The 22032-nt window shown below is 35.5% G+C and overlaps 1 protein-coding gene across 8 annotated transcripts in view; it reads left to right on the top strand.

Moving 5' to 3' along the window:
* The window catches only part of GABRB2 (gamma-aminobutyric acid type A receptor subunit beta2), a 556114-nt gene that overhangs the window by 308575 nt on the left and 225507 nt on the right, over positions 1-22032 (top strand). The window lies entirely within an intron of this gene.

The following is a 22032-nucleotide window of genomic DNA, read 5'->3' as shown; positions in this document are numbered from 1 at the left end:
ATATTGGGAAAAACTTGATTAAAAATAATTTGAGATTAAAATATTTGGGGAAATTTTATGAACCTACTTGACATGTTTGGAGACATCTTTTAATAGCATAAAACCTGAAGTAGAAATCACTGATCAGTAATCTCCCTTAAATTATATGAATGTTTACTTTTACCGTTGAGAGAATATTGTACATATGAGCCTTTAGTTATTAAAGGCTTAAGGGAGACCAATGCTAGTGGTTGGATATCATTCAAAGAGGAGTTACAAAGTAAGAGAGATGGGAAAGGAAAACAGATCAAAGGCAACAACAGTAGCAATAAAAAACAAGTAAACCAAAAAGTCCATTCACCAACTTCCCATTAAGGGTTACCCAAAATGGTAGTCACTTTATATACATTTAGTAGTTAATCCCCACAACAATTGTATGATATCCACTGTACAAATGGAGCCCCATTTGCCAGATCCCTAAGCCCATGTTCTGTTCATTAGTCCATATTGACTTTAAGGTCTTTCAGTCTAGCCCCTTTTTTTATATATGGGGGAAAAAAAGGAAAAGAAAAACAATAACCAAACACACAAAGGCCAGAAACTGGCACAGAAAAAATAGAAGTACTTAGTTTATTTAATTAATGACACACAGCAAGTAAGTAGTAGCCTGGGTATTTAGTCTCAAACCTCCCCACTGCTTTCCTCTGTATCACTCAAGCAATGTTATACTTAGAATGATAAAACTCACCTTAGGAAATGAACTCTGAGAGAATTTGCATATTTAAATTCTAAAAATCTGCATCCACAAGATCTACAGATTTCCACCCTTGGGGATTTTGTACTACTTGTCTTGTTTTATTTTTGAATGACCTTTTTTCATTGCTCTCGTAGCCAGTAGGCTTGATATTTGAACCATGAAATCAATTTTCCTCATCATAGAGTGTGAAGAGCAACAAAATATAGTATTTTCTTAAAAAATTTATTAATAGAGATAAGCAAAACAATTAGTGAGTGAACAATTCATGTTCACCAACCTTTGTCTTTCCCTTCCCCCACCCCAGTATGAAGACTAAATACTTGGGCTTTTTATGCTTCTCTTTTATCTAATCTATCTGGTGGTCATTGTAATAAATGGCTTGAAAATATTTGCCAGATGGTTCTCATATTAGTAGAAAAAAATTATTGTTATATTTGTTTTTGTTATATCTTTATTATTGTTTTGTTATATTGTTTATTTATGTTGTATTTTGTTTAGTCAATTATTTTCAAAATGCTAAGGAGTCATTAAAAGTCATGGTATTGGTAATACCTCGAGAGGGGATGATAATTCCATTATTTAAAGTTACACTGCATATATTTTACACATTTCAACTACACATTGAAATGTTGAACTCTTGAATGTTTTGGAGGAAGGTCATGAACATTCATACTTTACAAGGGCCCAGAGAGGATTAAATAGTCTAGTTTATTCCTCTTATTGTACAGATGAAGAAATGAGCCCCAATGAGAATAATTTGCTCAAGGTCACTCTGTCAGTCTAAGGCCACACTGTACAGGCTCCTAATGTAATTCAATTTCAGGAAAAAAAAAACCAACAAAAAATACTTACTAAATTCTTTCACTGTTTTCAAAATGAGATTCTGTTCTCCTCATGTTTGCCACCTATTATGACTTATAATTTGGGCCTCAGAAAGTGATGCATGCTTTCTCTCTTAAATAAGATTACTGATTCTTATTTTCCTGTTTTGAATTATTTTTAAAATAGTGATTGATGAGCTAGTATTGGAAAAAGGGATTGATGCACAGACTTTGAAACAGGTGCCTGCAAGTAGAATCTAGTGGATTACTGTCTTTGATCGGGTGAGTGACCTTTAATAGTTTTCCAACCAAAATTTAAGGTTCTTATAGCTCCGGAATATGAGAGCCAATAGAGATAAAGGAATATGACATTTTGGTTCTTAGTTTATTTAAAAAATGCATTGGCATTGGTGCTACTCTAAGTGTGGCTAGAAGAAATGAAATAAAACTAATTTTAATCTGTCTTAATTCCTTGTTAAAGAAAGAGCAGTGATTCTTCAAAAGATACCAAGGAAAGTTAACGTAATACATTTATATGGCACATACTCTTCGCTATTTGAATGCTTATAAGGATCAGCTATGATATATTTTAAGGCATCCATTTCAGTCACCTTTCTCTTTCTATATTTTTATCCTTTGTGTCTGTTGTATGACAAAAACATGCTCAAAGATCCATGCAGAGCCTTCTAAATTTCGTGGTCAAATCAGTATTTCCCATATGCAAGAAAGTAGTATTTTCATGGCTGTACTACTATTCAGTAGCTTTTCAAAGAAAATAAGCTGTGTTTGCCCTGTTTATTTCCAAAAGTTGATTATTTCCAAATGTTTCTCTAAAACACATCCCAATATATCACATTGAAGACAGTTAAGAAATGTTTAAATAATCTTGAATTTGACCAAGAGACCCAAGCAAAGAAAATTTTCACCCAAAGTGATTATAGGCCAGGGGTGGCGTCACTCCAAGAAAAGAGGCAGAATCATGGAAGGCTTTGCGAGTCAAGATCAGTTTGAGGACAGTCCAGCAGCCCCGCTGGACAGGGAATGGCGTAAGTGACCTTGCATGAGCCCTCTGTCCCCTCTATCAAGTAGAAAGGTTGTAATAAACTCAGCTTGTGCGATGCGTAGAATGAGTTCAGCTTTGAGGGGACAAAGGGATTTTGTGAAGACACTACTGCATTAGTATTATTGTCTCGATTATGCTGTCTCATACTCTAGGCTTCACAGGTCTTCATTAGCATCAAAGACTGGCTGCCTTCTGCACAGGCTCACTGGGAAATTCTAGTCATTGTTTAAAAAGGACAAAGGCAGTACAGTTAAACTTGAGTTCCTATGGAATCACGTGATTATGCCCTGCTGAGTTCACATTAGATTCTGCCTCTTAGATAGAACACCTTAGCAGTCTTAATGCCTTGAGACTCAATGGTGCTTTCTACCTGGTCAGTGCTAATGAGTATTACCTTACCTGGGGCTGTGTCCTTCAGGTTTAGTCCTCTAGCAAGCCTCAACATTCAGGGCTTGGGAGAGGTTTTCCAGATGCTGAGTGAACTATTGCTAAGATTCCCTACTGCCATATGCACTTAAAGAAGGGATATAATCATATGGAAAAATCATCTTTGAGCTTGAAGTAAATTTTTAAAATCTAAAACATAATAGAGTTAGAACTCATTGAGTTAGAACTCATCTTGGTAGGTTCAATAACTTTGAACTCAGTTTCTAAATATTTCATACATAAGATTCAAAACTTCCAGCTTGGGGGCATCTCCCCTCAAATGTTGGATATTGTTGGGTTATTCACTTTTTAAATGGAACTTTTAAAATTCACTTCTAAGGGCAGCTGAGGGGGCATGAGACTTATGGAGAATACAGCTATTATTATGTAATAGTTATAGCAAATAATAATAATAGATATAAAGTACTCCCTAAGGAAATATTTTGCCAAGTGTATAAAAAGGAAATATTTAAGAATGCTCCTTGCAAAGTTATTCATACTTTTTTGAATGTTAATGAAAACATTTTATTTTATAACATTGGATACATCTAAAAATGTATTTCAAGGTATATTTGTACCTTTTTTTAACACACACACACACACACACTGTATTTTATTTTTACAAGAGATAAATAAACTGACACCAAGCATTGTAAATGGATGACCACAACAAAAGCAACAATGATTGCAATTACCAAACACGAAACACACTCATACTATGTCATAATATTGACATTCAGTCCAGTAATCCTCCACTGTAACAGCTCCTTTACTCTGCAGTGAAAATTGATTTGTATATTTTTTGCCTCTGAGTCCTTGTGGGATTTTTTTTTTATTCAAACAGAAAGTCACAAAAATTATAGTCATCCTCATCAGTTCACTCAGTCCCATGTAATTAATTTTTTTTCATCTTGATCTTTTGTTAGCACTTTTATGAATTCATCAGTTTTCCATGAGAGTTCTGAAAATGCTTATTCATTCAGTTCAGCAGTATAGTCAGTTACCAGAAACCTGTACTTGTCAGAGTCTTTTCCATGAATTCCTTGAAGATGAAACCCTTTTATAGGAACATTTTTGCAAAAGCATCAGAGTACACCCAGAACTGTCTGTAAATGACAAAGGACTTAAAAATGACCGTGGTTAAAGATTTGATGAAAGTTCATAATAATGCAATTGACAAGGAAATTTAGTTATTTCTGAGATATACATTTTAAAGTAATAACTAGAATTATGACTTACAGCATTATACCAGAACATATAAGGTTTTTAGAAATTTCATGTAATGTCTAAAACATTTATATTAACATATTTACATACAAATATCCCAAAGTTTAGTATTAGTTGTTTCGTTTGTTTGTTTGTATCTTTGTTTTTTTATACTGCAGGTTCTTATTAGTCATCAATTTTATACACATCAGTGTATACATGTCAATCCCAGTCGCCCAATTCAGCACACCACCATCCCCACCCCACCGTGGTTTTCCCTTCTTGGTGTCCATACGTTTGTTCTCTACATCTGTGTCTCAACTTCTGCCCTGAAAACCGGTTCATCTGTACCAGTTTTCTAGGTTCCACATACATGCGTTAATATACGATATTTGTTTTTCTCTTTCTGACTTACTTCAGTCTGTATGACAGTCTTTAGATCCATCCACGTCTCAACAAATGACTTAATCTCATTCCTTTATATGGCTGAGTAATATTCCATTGTATATATGTACCACATCTTCTTTATCCATTTGTCGATGGGCATCTAGGTTGCATCGATGACCTGGCAATTGTAAATAGTGCTGCAAAGAACATTGGGGCATGTGTCTTTTTTTTTTTAACATCTTTATTGGAGTATAATTGCTTTACAATGGTGTGTTAGTTTCTGCTTTATAACAAAGTGAATCAGTTATACATATACATATGTTCCATTATCTCTTCCCTCTTGTGTCTCCCTCCCTCTCACCCTCCCTATCCCACCCCTCCAGGCAGTCACAAAGCACTGAGCTGATCTCCCTGTGCTATGCAGCTGCTTCCCACTAGCTATCTACCTTACCTTTGGTAGTGTATATATGTCCATGCCTCTCTCTCGCTTTGTCACAGCTTACCCTTCCCCCTTCCCATATCCTCAAGTCCATTCTCTAGTAGTTTTTTGTCTTTATTCCTGTCTTACCCCTAGGTTCTTCACGACATTTTTTATTTTTCTTAAATTCCATATATGTGTTAGCATACGGTATTTGTCTTTCTCTTTCTGACTTACTTCACTCTGTATGACAGACTCTAGGTCTATCCACCTCATTACAAATAACTCAATTTCGTTTCTTTTTATGGCTGAGTAATATTCCATTGTAAATGTGGGCCACATCTTCTATATCCATTCATCCGATGATGGACACTTAGGTTGTTTCCATCTCTGGGCTATTGTAAATAGAGCTGCAATGAACATTTTGGTACATGACTCTTTTTGAATTACGGTTTTCTCAGGGTATATGCCCAGTAGTGGGATTGCTGGGTCATATGGTAGTTCTATTTGTAGTTTTTTAAGGAACCTCCATACTGTTCTCCACAGTGGCTGTATCAATTTACATTCCCACCAACAGTGCAAGAGGGTTCGCTTTTCTCCACACCCTCTCCAGCATTTATTGTTTCTAGATTTTTTGATGATGGCCATTCTGACTGGTGTGAGATGATATCTCATTGTAGTTTTGATTTGCATTTCTCTAATGATCAGTGATGTTGAGCATTCTTTCATGTGTTTGTTGGCAGTCTGTATATCTTCTTTTTTTTTTTTTTTTTTTTGCGGTACGCGGGGCCTCTCACTGCTGTGGCCTCTCCCGTTGCGGAGCACAGGCTCCAGACGCGCAGGCTCAGCGGCCATGGCTCACGGGCCTAGCCGCTCCGCGGCATGTGGGATCCTCCCGGACCGGGACACGAACCCGTATCCCCTGCATTGGCGGGTGGACTCTCAACCACTGCGCCACCAGGGAAGCCCCTGTATATCTTCTTTGGAGAAATGTCTATTTAGGTCTTCTGCCCGTTTTTGGATTGGGTTGTTTGTTTTTTTGTTATTAAGCTGCATGAGCTGCTTGTGTCTTTTTGAATTATGGTTTTCTCTGGGTATATGCCCAGTAGTGGGATTGCTGGGTCATATGGTAATTCTATTTTTAGTTCTTTAAGGAACCTCCATACTGTTCTCCATAGTGGCTGTATCAATTTACATTCCCACCAACAGTGCAAGAGGGTTCCCTTTTCTCCACACCCTCTCCAGCATTTGTTGTTTGTAGATTTTCTGATGATGGCCATTCTGACTGGTGTGAGATGATACCTTATTGTAGTTTTGATTTGCATTTCTCTAATGATTAGTGATTTTGAGCATCCTTTCATGTGTTTGTTGGCAATCTGTATATCTTCTTTGGAGAAATGTCTATTTAGGTCTTCTGCCCATTTTTGGATTGGATTGTTTGTTTTTTTGATATTGAGCTGCATGACGTGCTTATAAATTTTAGAGATTAATCCTTTGTCTGATGTTTCATTTGCAAATATTTTCTCCCATACTGAGGGTTGTCTTTTCATCTTGTTTATGGTTTCCTGTGCTGTGCAAAAGCTTTTAAGTTTCATTAGGTCCCAATTGTTTATCTTTGTTTTTATTTCCATTACTCTGGGAGGTGGATCAAAAAAGACCCTGCTGTGATTTATGTCAAAGAGTACTCTTCCTATGTTTTCCTCTAAGAGTTTTATAGTGCCCGGTCTTATATTTAGGTCTCTAATCCATTTTGAGTTTATTTTTGTGTATGGTGTTAGGGAGTGTTCTCATTTCATTCTTTTACATGTACCTGTCCAGTTTTCCCAGCACCACTTATTGAGAGACTGTCTTTTCTCCATTGTATATCTTTGCCTCCTTTGTCATAGATTAGTTGACCATAGGTGCATGGGTTTATCTCTGGGCTTTCTATCTTGTACCATTGATCTATGTTTCTGTTTTTCTGCCAGTACCATACTGTCTTGATGACTGTAGCTTTGTATTATAGTCTGAAACCAGGGAGTCTGATTCCTCCAGCTCCATTTTTTTCCTTCAAGACTGCTTTGGCTATTCAGGATCTTTTGTGTCTCCATAGAAATTTTAAGATGATTTGTTCTAGTTCCGTAAAAAATGCCATAGGTATTTTGAAAGGGATTGCATTGAATCTGTAGATTGCTTTGGGTAGTAGAGTCATTTTCACAATGTTGATTCTTCCAATCCAAGAACATGGTATATCTCTCCATCTGTTGGTATCATCTTAAATTTCTTACATCAGTGTCTTATAATTTTCTGCATACAGGTCTTTTGTCTCCCTAGGTAGGTTTATTCGTAGGTATTTTATTCTTTTTGTTGCAGTGGTAAATGTGAGTGTTTCCATAATTTCTCTTTCAGATTTTTCATCATTAGTGTATAGGAATGCAAGCGATTTCTGTGCATTAATTTTGTATCCTGCAGCTTTACCAAATTCATTGATGAGCTGTAGTAGTTTTCTGGTGGCATTTTTAGGATTGTCTATATATAGTATCATGTCATCTGCAAACAGTGACAGCTTTACTTCTTCTTTTCCAATTTGTATTCCTTTTATTTCCTTTTCTTCTCTGATTGCCATGGCTAGGACTTCCAAAACTATGTTGAATAATAGTGGTGAGAGTGGACATCCTTGTCATTTTCCTGATCTTAGCGGAAATGCTTTCAGTTTTTCACCCTTGAGAGTGATGTTTGCTGTGGGTTTGTTGTATATGGCCTTTATTATGTTGAGGTAGGGTCCCTCTGTGCCCACTTTCTGGAGAGTTTTTATCATAAATCGGTGTTGAATTTTGTCAGAAGCTTTTTCTGCATCTACTGAGATGATCATATGGTTGTTTTTCTTCCATATGCGTATATTGAAGAATCCTTGCATCCCTAGGATAAATCCCACTTGATCGTGGTGTATGATCCTTTTAATGTGTTGTTGGATTCTGTTTGCTAGTATTTTATTGAGAATTTTTGCATCTATATTCATGAGTGATATTGGTCTGTAATTTTCTTTTTTTGTAGTATCTTTGTCTGGTTTTGGTATCAGGGTGATGGTGGCCTCATAGAGTGAGTTTGTGAGTGTTCCTCTGTAATTTTTTGTAAGAGTTTGAGAAGGATGGGTGTTAGCTTTTCTCTAAATGTTTGATAGAATTCACCTGTGAAGCCATCTGGTCCTGGACTTTTGTTTGTTGGAAGATGTTTAATCACAGTTTCAATTTCATTACTTGTGATTGGTCTGTTCATATTTTCTGTTTCTTCCTGGTTCAGTCTTAGAAGGTTTTACCTTTCTAAGAAGTTTTCCATTTCTTCCAGGTTGTCCATTTTATTGGCATATAGTTGCTTGTAGTAATCTCTTATGACGCTTTGTATTTCTGCAGTTTCAGTTGTTACTTCTCCTTTTTCATTCCTAATGGTATTGATTTGAGTCTTCTCCCTTTTTTTCCTGATGAGTCTGTCCAATGGTTTATCAATTTTTTTTATCTTCTCAAAGAACCAGCTTTTAGTTTTATTGATCTTTGCTATTGTTTTCTTTGTTTCTATTTCATTTATTTCTGCTCTGATCTTTATGATTTCTTTCCTTCTGCTAACTTTGGGTTTTGTTTGTTCTTCTTTCTCTAGTTCCTTTAGGTGTAAGGTTAGATTGTTTACTTGGGATTTTTCTTGTTTTTTGAGGTAGGCTTGTATAGCTATAAACTTCCCTCTTAGAACTGCTTTTCTGCATCCCATAGGTTTTGGATCGTCATATTTTTATTGTCATTTGTCTCTAGGTATTTTTTGCTTTCCTCTTTGATTTCTTCAGTGACCTCTTGGTTATTTAGTAACATATTGTTTAGCCTCCATGTGTTTGTGTTTTTTACGTTTTTTTCCCTCTAATTCATTTCTAATCTCATAGCGTTGTGGTCAGAAAAGATGCTTGATATGATTTCAATTTTCTTAAATTTAGTGAGGCTTGATTTGTGACCCAAGATGTGATATATCTTGGAGAATGTTCCATGTGCACTTGAGAAGAAAGTGTATACTGCTGTTTTTGGATGCAATGTCCTATAAATATCAGTTAAATCTATCTGGTCTGTTTTGTCATTTAAAGCTTCTGTTTCCTTATTTATTTTCATTTTGGATGACCTGTACATTGGTGTAAGTGAGGTGTTAAAGTCCCCCAGTATTATTGTGTTACTGTCAGTTTCCTCTTTTATAGCTGTTAACAGTTGCCTTATGTATTGAGGTGCTCCTATGTTGAGTGCATATATATTTATAATTGTTATATTTTTTTCTTGGATTGATCCCTTGATCATTATATAGTGTCCTTCCTTGTCTCTTGTAATATTCTTTATTTTAAAGTCTATTTTTTTTTTTTTTGGCAGTACACGGGCCTCTCCCATTGCGAGCACAGGCTCCAGATGCGCAGGCTTAGTGGCCATGGCTTACGGGTGCAACTGCTCTGTGGCATGTGGGATCTTCCCAGACCGGGGCATGAACCCATGTCCACTGCATCGGGAGGCGGACTCTCAACCACTGCACCACCAGGGAAGCCCTAAAGTCTATTTTATCTGATATGAGTATAGCTACTTCAGCTTTCCTTTAATTTCCATTTGCATGGAATATCTTTTTCCATCCCCTCACTTTCAGTCTGTATGTGTCCCTAGGTCTGAAGTGGGTCTCTTGTAGACAGCATATATATGGGTCTTGTTTTTGTATCTCTTCAGCCAGCCTGTGTCTCTTGGTTGGAGCATTTAATCCATTCACGTTTAAGGTAACTATCGATATGTATGTTCCTGTGACCATTTTCTTAATTGTTTTGGGTTTGTTTTTGTAGGTCCTTTCCTTCTCTTGTGTTTCCCACTTAGAGAAGTTCCTTTAGCATTTGTTGTAGAGCTGCTTTGGTGGTGCTGAATTCTCTTACCTTTTGCTTGTCTGTAAAGCTTTTGATTTCTCCATCGAATCTGAATGAGATCCTTGCCGGGTAGAGTAATGATGGTTGTAGTTTCTTCCCTTTCATCACTCTAAGTATATCATGCCACTTCCTTCTGGCTTGTAGAGTTTCTGCTGAGAATTCAGCTGTTAACCTTATGGGAGGTCACTTGTATGTTATTTGTCATTCTTCCCTAGCTGCTTTCAATAATTTTTCTTTGTCTTTAATTTTTGCCAGTTTGATTACTGTGTGTCTCAGCATGTTTCTCCTTGGGTTTATCCTGTATGGGACTTACTGCGCTTCCTGGACTTGGGTGGCTAATTCCTTTCCCATGTTAGGGAATTTTTGACTATAATCTCTTCAAATATTTTCTCTGGTCCTTTCTCTTTCTCTTCTCCTCTGGGACCCCTATAATGTGAATGTTGTTGCGTTTAATGTTGTCCCCGTGGTCTCTTAGGCTGTCCTCATTTCTTTTCATTCTTTATTCTTTATTCTGTTCCACAGCAGTGAATTCCACCATTCTGTCTTCCAGGTCACTTATCCGTTCTTCTGCCTCAGTTATTCTGCTATTGATTCCTTCTAGTGTAGTTTTCATTTCAGTTATTGTATTGTTCACCTTTGTTTGTTTGTTCTTTAATTCTTCTAGGTCTTTGTTAAAGATTTCTTGCATCTTCTCAATCTTTGCCTCAATTCTTTTTTCAAGGTCCTGGATCATCTTCACTATTATTATTCTGAATACTTTTTCTGGAAGGTTGCCTATCTCCACTTTATTTAGTTGTTTTTCTGGGGTTTTATCTTTTTCCTTCATATAGTACATAGCCCTCTGCCTTTTCATCTTGTCTATGTTTCTGTGAATGTCCTAGTTATTCATATTAAAAGGAAAAAAATGTTACAGAAGAAAAACACATTAATCAATAAGAGAGTATCAGTGGTTTCTAAAACTGAGGACATTGAATATGTTAATTAAAATAATGACATTAAAATGATGATGTAGAAGATATCTAGGATATGTTTTAAATTTAAAAAGTTAAAAAATAGCATATACAGTATGGTTATGTAAATGTTTACATTTATATTTGTTTTCTGCTAGGTTATATGCCAGTTTTTTAACAGTGGCTATTTCTAAGTGGTGTGTTATGGCTTATTACTTTCCCCTTTATTATTTTCTGTGGTCTCTAGTTTTTCTATAATTAGTATGCATTATTTTTATAAGAAAAACAAATCTGTTTTAATTTTGAAGAAAATAATCTTATCTGGAGACAAAATAAATTGAAAAATTAATATGTACTGAGCAGCTACTAAGTACCTTATACCTGTTGGGCATTTTGAATGGTTCGTTTATTTAACCATCACATAAATCCTCTAAGGTAGGTAGTATGGTCACTATTTTACTAGTAGGAAAAAAGAGTCAGAAGTTGTATTACTTGTCCAAAGTCGAATCACATAGCTAGTAAGTAATAGAATCAGGAATAGCTATCAGATTTCTCTGAATCTGTCAGCTGTTCCCACATTGCCTCCCTGAAGACAGTTCGGTGGCCTGCTGTCAATGGCCTATTAGCCTTGGAAATGGGTAGTGCTTGTCACCATTGATGATAGCCTCTGCTTTCCAGTATGGGTTGTAGCATCATTCTAGATGTCCAGTTAGGGATGGTGAAGGAAGTCTTCCTTGATTACAGAAAGTGTAATGTGAAGGTTTACAGCAGTGGATCAGAGGAAGCATGCATAGCTTGTCTGCTTTCATTTATTTTAGTTTTCCCAACTCATTATAGAAGGAAGGCATAAGGGTATGAAATTATAAAATGCATTTTTTTGTGTGCTGCCAACTCATGAGGATGTCTCACTCTATCTCTATTTTAGAGTGGCATATTTCCTTGTGGAGTGTGTCCCTGAATTATTTTTGGTTCAGCTAATAACATGGTTGAAACCCCACTAATATTAGCAGAAAAATCTTCCATTTGTGGCCACGATTTTAATCATTGAGCCTTGAATGCCATTCAGCCTCTGGAGTATAGAAACCACTATTTTCAGATGTTAACATTTAATTTCTCAAGGGTACATTGATATAGCAGAAATTCAGGGTGACTCAGGGAAGCCATCTTTAAACTTTTTTATAGAAGAAGAAACTGTAAAAGCAAAATCTTTAAAATGAGTGAAACACACATTTTTCTTTTTAAAAGTTCTAATGCCATTAAACCATTCGTTTGTTTTCAAATTATTCTACTATATAAATCAGTTTTTCCTTTCTTCTCTAGTATTTTGTTATGCAATAATACTTGATATCTCTTTTTATATTATATTTACTTTTGATCAAACTTGTAGAATTCAAACAACAACGAATACCATAAATAATAGATTCTTCTCATGGGCATGTAAAGTAGGGCTTATTCAAGAAAGTGTCCCTATAATAATTTGTTCAATTAATCTAACATTTAATCAGACAATAACAGACTAATACTTGAAAAGTGTATTTTAAAGTATTCAAAAAATGGAGAATGTAACTTTAGGAGTAGCTGGATGTTAATTTGTGACTTATGTGAGTTGGTAATTTAACTATACAGTAACAGCAGTAACAACAGCAAGCACTTTAAACATGGAATATTTTGTAAGCCAGTTAAAATGTTACATGTCAAACTCTTGGGAAAGAGAGAGTTAGGAAGCTAGAATCTTTGTATAAATTAGTTTTCTAAGTTTTTACTACCCGTGTGCATAGAGAGTTGCTGAGTAATGGATAGATTCTCTCTTCCAGGAGGCATTAGGAGAAATGGTTATGGAATATTTGTTTACTGATTTGAATTTTTCTTTTAGCAGGATTTTAAAAGAAAGATACCAAGTGACATTTAAGGTTTGAAAACATACAATATTCCAGTAACTTTGAACATTACATACTGCCTGGAGAAATATTAAGTACATTATATGGTGCAAAATTTGGCTTCATATTTAATGTTTTTCCACATAGAAAAGTAAATTTACTCTTTACACTTCAGGAGATACTGGAAAATATTTTCAGTATTCATTAATCCCATTCACACATATGCTCACGCACACACATATGCACACAAAAACATATGTATCAGTAAATTTATCCCCACTGCTTTTGAATTGTTAAGGTGAATTTGTATATAACCATTGGTTAACTCATTTAAATAATGTATTGCAAGGCACCATGATTTACATTCCATATTGGAACTAGGGCAGTAGAGGAGAAATTAAGTCAATTTTTACAGTCTCTCCTCATCTACTACATAATCCAGTGGGCAATTCCCAGATTCTTTTTTTTTTTTGCTTGTTATCAAATGTAGACAGTCTTAGAATAGCACATAACAGTCATCTGGTAATTGATAGAAGTTTTCGTTATATATTTCTGATTATATTATAAGCTCCTCTAGGAAATAGATCATGTTCATTCAATTCTGTTACCACCTTAGTAGCTAACGTGATATTCTATACACATGATAAATCAGTGCTCAATATGTGATCACTGGATAAATGAAAAACAGAGAACAGATACCTTTTGCGCAAAGAATGCATACCAAGACATACTGCTATCACTTATTTATTTATTCTTGGTGTCTTTACTTGAAAGACATATAATGAACATGTGTTTTTAAGTACCAGACATCTATTTTTCAGTTCATAGCCGCCCTTACTACTCCCTAAGTCTAACTCTGTACTAGTTTATGTCACTTGCTTGGTTCCCATAGACATTTGAGTTTGAGATCTTGTTAGAGATCATTTCTTATTGTGACTATAGATGTATAATTAGCAGTGTTTTCAGATATATCATATCAAGGAGGGGTTTTTAGCTGAAAATCCTTCCATGTTAGCAAATATATTAATACAGTTCCTTATATTAATACATTAAAGGCAAAAATTATTATCTCCATAGATGATAAAAAGATAGTTTATTACGGTCATCAGATACCATATAATTATACAAAAATTGGTACTTTTCCTTTGGGTCAGCAGTCATCAGTCATCTGTGAAAATGTGATAGAAATACACCTTGAAATACACGTAGTTGTTTATGAAAAGAAAAACAAAACTGAATCTGAATAACTTTATAAACACACATTTTCTTGTTGTTGGAACCAATGTTATAAAGACCTCAGTTCTCCCACATTGATCTGAAAATACAACAGAATTTATATGAAAATCTCAATGGAATTTATTAAAGAGAAAATGAGGCTTTCAGCCCAAATAGTAAATTTCTGAATTAAGTAGATCAGTGAAGCTTAGTCTATGAAAAGGTGACATTTAGGATCAATGTGAAAAGGATGAAATATCTAAAATGATTAACAGCTATATGATGAAGCATGGAATTAATAAAATAGAAGATTTTTCTCCTACTTTTCCAGAATTAGGGGAGGGAAAACCACTTAGGATAAAGTGTTATTATCTATGATATGTAAGCATCTCATTTGTAACAATAAGGAAAAAGTAGAAAAATGAGAAGAAGAGACATTAATGGCAAATTAATATGTGAAATGTGCCTCAGCCTCAGTGATAATTAAAGGGATGATAAGTTAAAGTAATAAGGAGATACCTCCTTATTTTTTGAAGACATTAAAATATCATTAGCACTCTAAACAATTCAAAACACTGGCTACTTGACGGTATCTATCAAAATTAAAAATGCAGCTTGGTGGAGCTGTCTTTTCTTGGATATGTGTATATTACTTGATGTAGCTATCTTTGATTTAGGAATCTATAATTCAGCAATACTAGCATTGGTGCAGAAATATGTATTTGCAATGACTTTTTCGACATTATTTTTAATACAAAAAATCGAAACCAACATAGTAGTATCTCAATGAGAGAATGAATGTATAAATTGTTGTAAATCAATACAACAAAAAATTAGGTAGAAATAAAAAAGTTAAGGTAAATTTACATATACTCATCTGAAACATGTCTTAGCTGTATCATGAAGTGAAAAAAATGCCTGCTGAAGGTAAACATGTCAGTATGACCCAGTTAGACCCACACCAAGCTGTTTGCAGTGTCTACCTTTGAAGTGTGGGCTACCTTGAAATTATACAATTTCATCTTTTTTTGATGAAAAAAGAACTTTCCTTTTTGTATACATTGTTTGAATTTATCACAAAGTTATTTGTCATTTTTTTAAAAAAAAAAATGAACAGATTCTAAAAAAAGGAAGGAAAAAAGAAGAAAAAAGCAAGAGAAAAAGAAAAGAAGAAATGCGAAGTCATAGACCCTGGTAACCATGTGGAACATGCATGGATTGCAGGGCAATGGGAAGAGTAGCAGGAAGAACTTCTAGGAGCTCTCTGCATTAATCTAAGGGGCGGATGATCCTTTATGGAGTAGGGACTAGAATGAGGACAAGGGACTAGGTTCTATAGATATTTAGGAGGTAGGATCAACATAATTGGATATAGAGAGGAAGAGACAGAGAAGTGCTAACAATAACTTCTAATGAGAATACCTTGAGCCTTGAGACTGATTTTTAAAATTAGTAATTTAAGACCTTATGCTGGGATTATAGGGATGATTAAAGGTATTTGGTGAGTCTAGCTACCTCATATAAAAATGAAGAGAATCAAGTTCTTTTTTTTAGAGTTCTGAAATACGAATGATTCTTATTTTCTGAGATATTTTAGTGAAGGAGTAGGTTCTTACTTAATAGACAAGATAGAAATATGGACATATAAGCAGATAGAATTCATAAACATACTATACTTATTTGTATTGGGAACATAAATAATTTACTTATTAATCTGTTTTTGCATGTGACTTATAAGGAGTCCCCTTCCCAGCACACCACTTTCTCTATTGACCGTGTCACATGATACTATTACTTGTGCAAGACTTGATATGCCACTGCCTCTTGATACTCATTCTTGTTCTGTTGGTGACGCCAAACTCCTGGCAAAAGGTAAAACAGCTGCTCTCATGCAGACAGAATGCAGTGTGTGTGTAATCAGAATGCCAGCTTACTTAATTTACTCTAAAATATAATCTCCAGTAATATGGAGTAGATTTCTGAGGGTGAGAATTTTCTGGGCAAATCTCTCTTACCTTACAATGAAGAACTCCTGGAAGACTAATCACGTTTCCTGGTTTTGAGTTCCAAAAAGGGATGCTGCTCACTACACCCTTGGGCAATTATCTTCCCAAATGAATAGAACAATCATTGTGGTATTGATGGACCCCTAGAAAAGATTCCAAATGACATCTTCAGAAGCCTTTCTTCTGGTCTGGAACCAGTACTGTTCCTATCAGAAGATGACAGAAATAACTGCTTTTATTTAATTACTTTAATAGTTTCATTCACATAGTTCCTGTGAATTGCACTTGCACCCAAGTTTTGCATTGAAAACATGAATTGTAAATAACAGCATTCCTTTCTTAAGGAACACTAATGACAAGTAATGAGTTACTGACTTAAATCTCATAGGAAAGAACTTTAGTCTTCCAACTGTTCATTAAGTTTTCATTTTCATTATGCAGATAGTAACCATTTTCTACTTTAAATAATTTGCTGGGACCCTTATATTAGGAAACTTGTTTTCTCATCTCCTTCTCCTCTTCCTCCCCCTCCCCTTCTTCCCCCTCCTTCCCCGTCCTTCTCCTTTTCCTGACTTTTTTCTGTGAATTACAGGGGCAACAGTTATATCTTTTTTAAAGTCTCTTTTCCTTGTCATGGGTAAATTTGGTAAGTATTATTTTCATTTTGCAATGCTGGCTTTATCTACCCCCAAATAGGATTTCCCTTTTATGAAGATTTACAAATGGGGGAGGGTCTGATGTCTTGTGATGCCATTAAGAACTGTAATGAAATTTTAGCATAAGGAAAAAAAGTTATAAACAGGTGTTACTCTGACTGCTATTTGGAGATAGACCTAGAAGAAATAACTTTCTAGAAGTAACTTAGGATCAGTAAACATGAGGTACAGTTTGAGAATCTTTTAAAGAAAAAGCAATTCGCCAGGAGGCAGATGTGTGTTTTACATTCTATATTATCTCTTTATCAAAATTTATTGTAAACTTACTATGTGGCAAATTCAGCCATGGGTACTCTGTCAGGTTACTCGTTAATTTTAGACCCATGTTGCCTCTTCTGTAAAACTGAGGTAACTTTTTTACAGCCTAAAGTTTGGGGGTTGAGCAGACAGTAGTAATTCTGTAAGCTTATTGAACACTTACCCTCTGCTGGATAGTATTCTGAATGTTTAATGAACAATGGTTCTGCCAGGTAGAATTGATCCTCCCCATTTTATAATTCATTGAAAGGGTTTAGGAGGTACATATGCAACTTACACAAGTTCATGTTGTTGATAAACTATAAACCATCTTTGTGAATCAAGTTTGTCTGGCTCTAAGAACTTTCTACCAGTCCCTACATTGTTTCCACAGATGATTTCTTCTGATGTTTTATTTTGAAGATCTGTGTTTATTATATCTCCCCAAATGCTTAGCCTAGTGCTGGACATATGTACAGTTTATATTTTTAAAACTTGCTTTTAGGCATGGCATGTAGAATCCAAGACAGTCTCAGAAATCTTTGTGAATTTGGTTTAGACTCCTAGCCAGAGAGAGTAAGTCTAGGTAAGTGACTTAAATGTTTACACAACTGAACACATTTGCAGCTGAGATAATAATATCCCACCCCACCCCCCCCCACCAAAACACTGTGGGACAAATTTCATTTTTTTCTGAAGTCTAGCAATCACCTTCCATGCTTAAAGCACAAACGTTGAATTTTCTGATCTGCTACAAAAAGCATTTTGCTATCTGCTGCCCCATAATCTGTAATTTGAGACCTATGGTATGCTTTAGGGGAAACATTTGACAGAACTTAGAATTCGAGTCTATAAAAACAGTTCGATCTCATAAAGAGAAGGAGCTTGTATTCTTATAGTCATCAAATGGAGGGATTTTAATAAGCTTAAGGCTAAGCATTTTGGGGTAGCTTTTTTGTTTCTTTTGCTTCTCTAAAGATCAGTCCTTGACTGCATAAATCCTTCAATGAAGATTGTTTAACTTGGTATGGAGAAAAAATTTATATGAAAACTTCAATATTGCTCAAGCATATGGCCTGATACAGTTTTTTCTCATTGTAGCCTATGTCAGTAATTTCCCTAAGATGCTGTACTAGTAAAAACTTCAGCCCTTTAAACTGCCTGGATTTGAGTTCAGGTTCCTTCATTTCCTACCTGTGTGACCTTGACACATATATTTACACTGTCTGTCCTTTGGTTTCATCGTATGTAAGAAAGAAAGATGGTGATAATACCCACCTCATAAGGCTGTTGGGAAGATTAAATTAGTTGAGATAACTGTGGAAATTGCCTGGTTCAGAAAATGTGCTTCATAAATGTTACCTATTATTATCTTCCTCATTTAGGGTATCTTTTTCATGGGTTATAAAAAAATCTTAATACATAATGTTGAGGATTCTTCTATCTTCTACTGTATTAGTATTATTACAAGAAATATAGTTTTCTAAAAAACTGGGTTGATCATCTCTGCAGGGAAGACACTGTGATTAGAAAGCCTATTACAGCTTTGTTACTCTGCAGCCATCACCTTCAACACTGATCATCTGTTCTTTTGAAGAGTGTTGGCTGTTTGATTAGAGTACACAGTTCCAACCATCAGATAATTATCAACTTGAATTTCAGTGTGTCTTACTTTTATTTAGAAGGCATTTCTGGCCTCTAATAATCCGTTAACCCCTTGACACATAATCTAAGTATAGGCACTTAACATAATGTAAAAAATAATTATCCTTTGCAACACAGCTGTGAACAGATTTCTGATTCATGAGTTTGCTAAGTGCTTTTTCCTAGCTGGGAATAATATCTATTGCTTACTGTACAGCCATGACATCAGTTTATATCTTTTGTTAGTATTGCGTTCTGAAGAGAGACTACACAAAATTAGTAACAAAGCAACAAATAAACATGTTTTGCTTTAGGCTGGAAAAGAGCTTTTTTGGTGCTATGCATATGGAATGGATTAGGTAAGGATTTAGAGGAGTAATTAATTTTATCACTTGAGGATAATAAAAAGATAACCGTAATATGAAAAAAATCAGCCATTTTAATAACTGAGAAATTTCCTTAAAACATTCTGTAATCCAAAGCCAATAATCATAAAATAGTAAGAGGCAATAACTTTTTTCCCACCCCAAGGGTTTTATAATATCTCGTAAGGCATAAAACCATATTTATACAATAATTTCTCACCAAAACTGCATAGTTAAAGTGAGATAATGAGCTATAGGTAGAAGAGACTAAAGACCAGAGGGGAGAAATTGTATACCCCTCCTCTGAGAGGCTGGGGAACAAAGCGTCCTGGTCCTGGAATCTTGTCCTAGGACAGAACCTCAGTGTGTGCGTTGGCATGTGACTTGAAGGGTGTCTGGAAGCTGTTGGAGTCTTAAGGTCCTTGGAAGAAAGTAAAAAACTAAAACTGAAAGAAAAATCCAAACTGCTGTGCCAAGCCAGCCTTTTCTGTTATACTCTCTCAAGGGTTCTCCACTTTTCATCCAATCCATTTTGACCTTTGAAGCATTATTTCCATAAGTGGGAAAAGCAACGGAGGAGGAGCAGTGATTAATTTGTTCATTTTTCAAAACTGGTCAATTATTCTTGTGCATGAAAGTAAATGGAAAATGTACCTATGCATTTAAATGGAGATGGGTGTGCTCTGTTCTCTTCTAGTGCTTAAGGATTTTTTATTCTTTGCCACTGAATGATCTAGTTTCAGCCAGTAGTTTTACAGTCAGAGGCCTTGCCAGACTCTCCTTTTGAATTTTGGGTAGTAAAAGTATCACAGTATAAGAATTTAGGAGGATGGCAGTGGGGGAATTCTCTTTACAGCAGTCCCCCCCTTAACTGTGGGGAATACGTTCCAAGACCCCCGTGGATGCCTAAAACCACACGTAGTACCAAACCGTGTGTACACTATGCTTTTTCCTGTACACACATACCTATGATGAAGCTTAGTTTATAAATTAGGCACAGTAAGAGGTTAACAACATAACTAATAATAAAATAGAACAGTTCTAGTAATATACTATTACAAAAGTTATCTGAATGTGCTCCGTCTCTTTCTCTCTCAAAATACCTTATTGTAAAAAGTTAATGCCTTTTCCATCTTAACAAAGCACTTACCATGAACTGTGGTCTAACTTTGCAGCTTGAGGTGCAACAGTAAAAGTAGCACAAATCTCTTTTTTCTTCTTCACGGTATCATGGAAAGAAGATTCATTCTTACCATAGATCTTAGCAATCCCACATAGAACTTTCTTCTTTTCTTATAAGGTTGAGAAGTTTCACCTTTTTACTTAAACCTTCATGGCTTCTCTTTGGCATGTCCAAATTGCAAGCATCACTACTCTTGCACTTTGGGACCACCATTAAATATAATAGGAATTGCTTAAATAGAAGCACAGTGATATCTCAACAACTGAGATGGCTACTAAGTGACTAACAGACAGGATACACTGGACAAAAGGATGATTCACACCCAGGCAGGACAGAGCAGGATGGCTGGAGATTTCATCACACAACTCAGAGTGGTGCACAATTTAAAACTTATGAGTTGTTTATTTCTGGAATTTTCCATGTAAAATGTTTGGACCGTTGTTGACCTTGAGTAACTGAAACCATGGAAAGCAAAATAGAAGATAAGGGGGAACTACTGTACCCATTTATAATTCCCATCATCCCAGCTACCATTTATTCAGTGCTTACTATATATCAGTCACCAGGATAAATGTTTTTCACGTGTTATTTTGTTTAACTCTGTAAATTGGGCATTAATGTTACTAATTTACGGGTACGAAAACTGACTGAAAGGGTGAATGAGTAGCCCAATTCACACAACTGAAAAGAAGCAGAGCCAGGCCTGAGTTCCAAATCCATGTATGTGCCGTACCTCTTACGACAGACCTTTCATCAGTGCCCTACAGTCAAGGGATAGGAAGCATTTTCCTTACATTTAAGATCTTTTCCAAAACCTTTCTGTTTGGCTCCATAAGCCAAAAATTTATTTGAATTTTTTTCTTTTCAAAAATTCACGTTCAACAGCTTTCAACCCAAATAACAATATATTTACAATTGAATATGATGGCGTTTTTGTTTTTTTTTTTTTACTGTGTCTCTCCCCTCAAATATCTCTTATTACCTGCCTAAGTCCAATTTTTGTCATCTTCTACCACTTTGGGAAAAAATATTGGAGAGCTCTGTGATACTAGGAAGGCAAGAATTTTTCAGATTAACTTGTCACTCAGAAGAAGAGCATGGGACAAAGGACAAATAGTTTTCACCAGGAAAATTTGCGGAGGAACATTTTCAAAACCTGTGGTGCCACTGAGACAGGCATACCTAGAAAATATATCAATTCCCTGGCTTTTAGACAGCATGAAAGCAAGCTATGGAATGAGGTACTTGTAATCTTCTGGAATTCTGCTTAGGGACTACCCAATCTTATTACTGAATCAAAGACATAATTTTTTCTTTCTTCTTGGTAAATTTGGTAAAGATTCCTTGTCTACTGGAATCCAAAGTATGTAGAAAAGTATTGGCACTTGAGCTGTGTTCAGTGACATCCAAAATTTGTATGAAGTAGTTCATCACAGTGACATGTCTAGCACTTGGAAGACAGTAGATTGCCAGTGTTGAGTTGATGTCTCTCTGAAATGAATATGTGTATCTCCATCTGCAGAGGAAGAGACTTAGAAAGATAGGACTGCATGGGAGGAAAAAGCATATTAGTCTTTTTCAGGGCGGCATTAAGAAAGCCACTGCGTTAGTATATAAATGTATGCATTACACTGCTGACTTAACATGCACACACTAACACACTTGAAATCAATGCACCTGCCTTCCAGCCTAACCTGTTGTGTTCTCAGGCCAAGCTGTTGTGATGTGCTGGTATGAGCCAGGTTGGAGTATACTGTAGATGGATCAGTATCTCTTTTAGTGATTTGTGTCGGAGATTAAAATGTAATCCATCATTGTTAAGTGCCTTCATGTGTTCATTTTCTAGGAATTTAGATTCACTGCACAATATATTTAGTTC

This window comes from Stenella coeruleoalba, assembly GCF_951394435.1.
Source record: "Stenella coeruleoalba genome assembly, chromosome: 3".
Lineage (NCBI taxonomy): Eukaryota > Metazoa > Chordata > Mammalia > Artiodactyla > Delphinidae > Stenella > Stenella coeruleoalba.
Note: the sequence above shows the minus strand (reverse complement) of the source record. Positions and strands in the feature narration are given on the sequence as shown.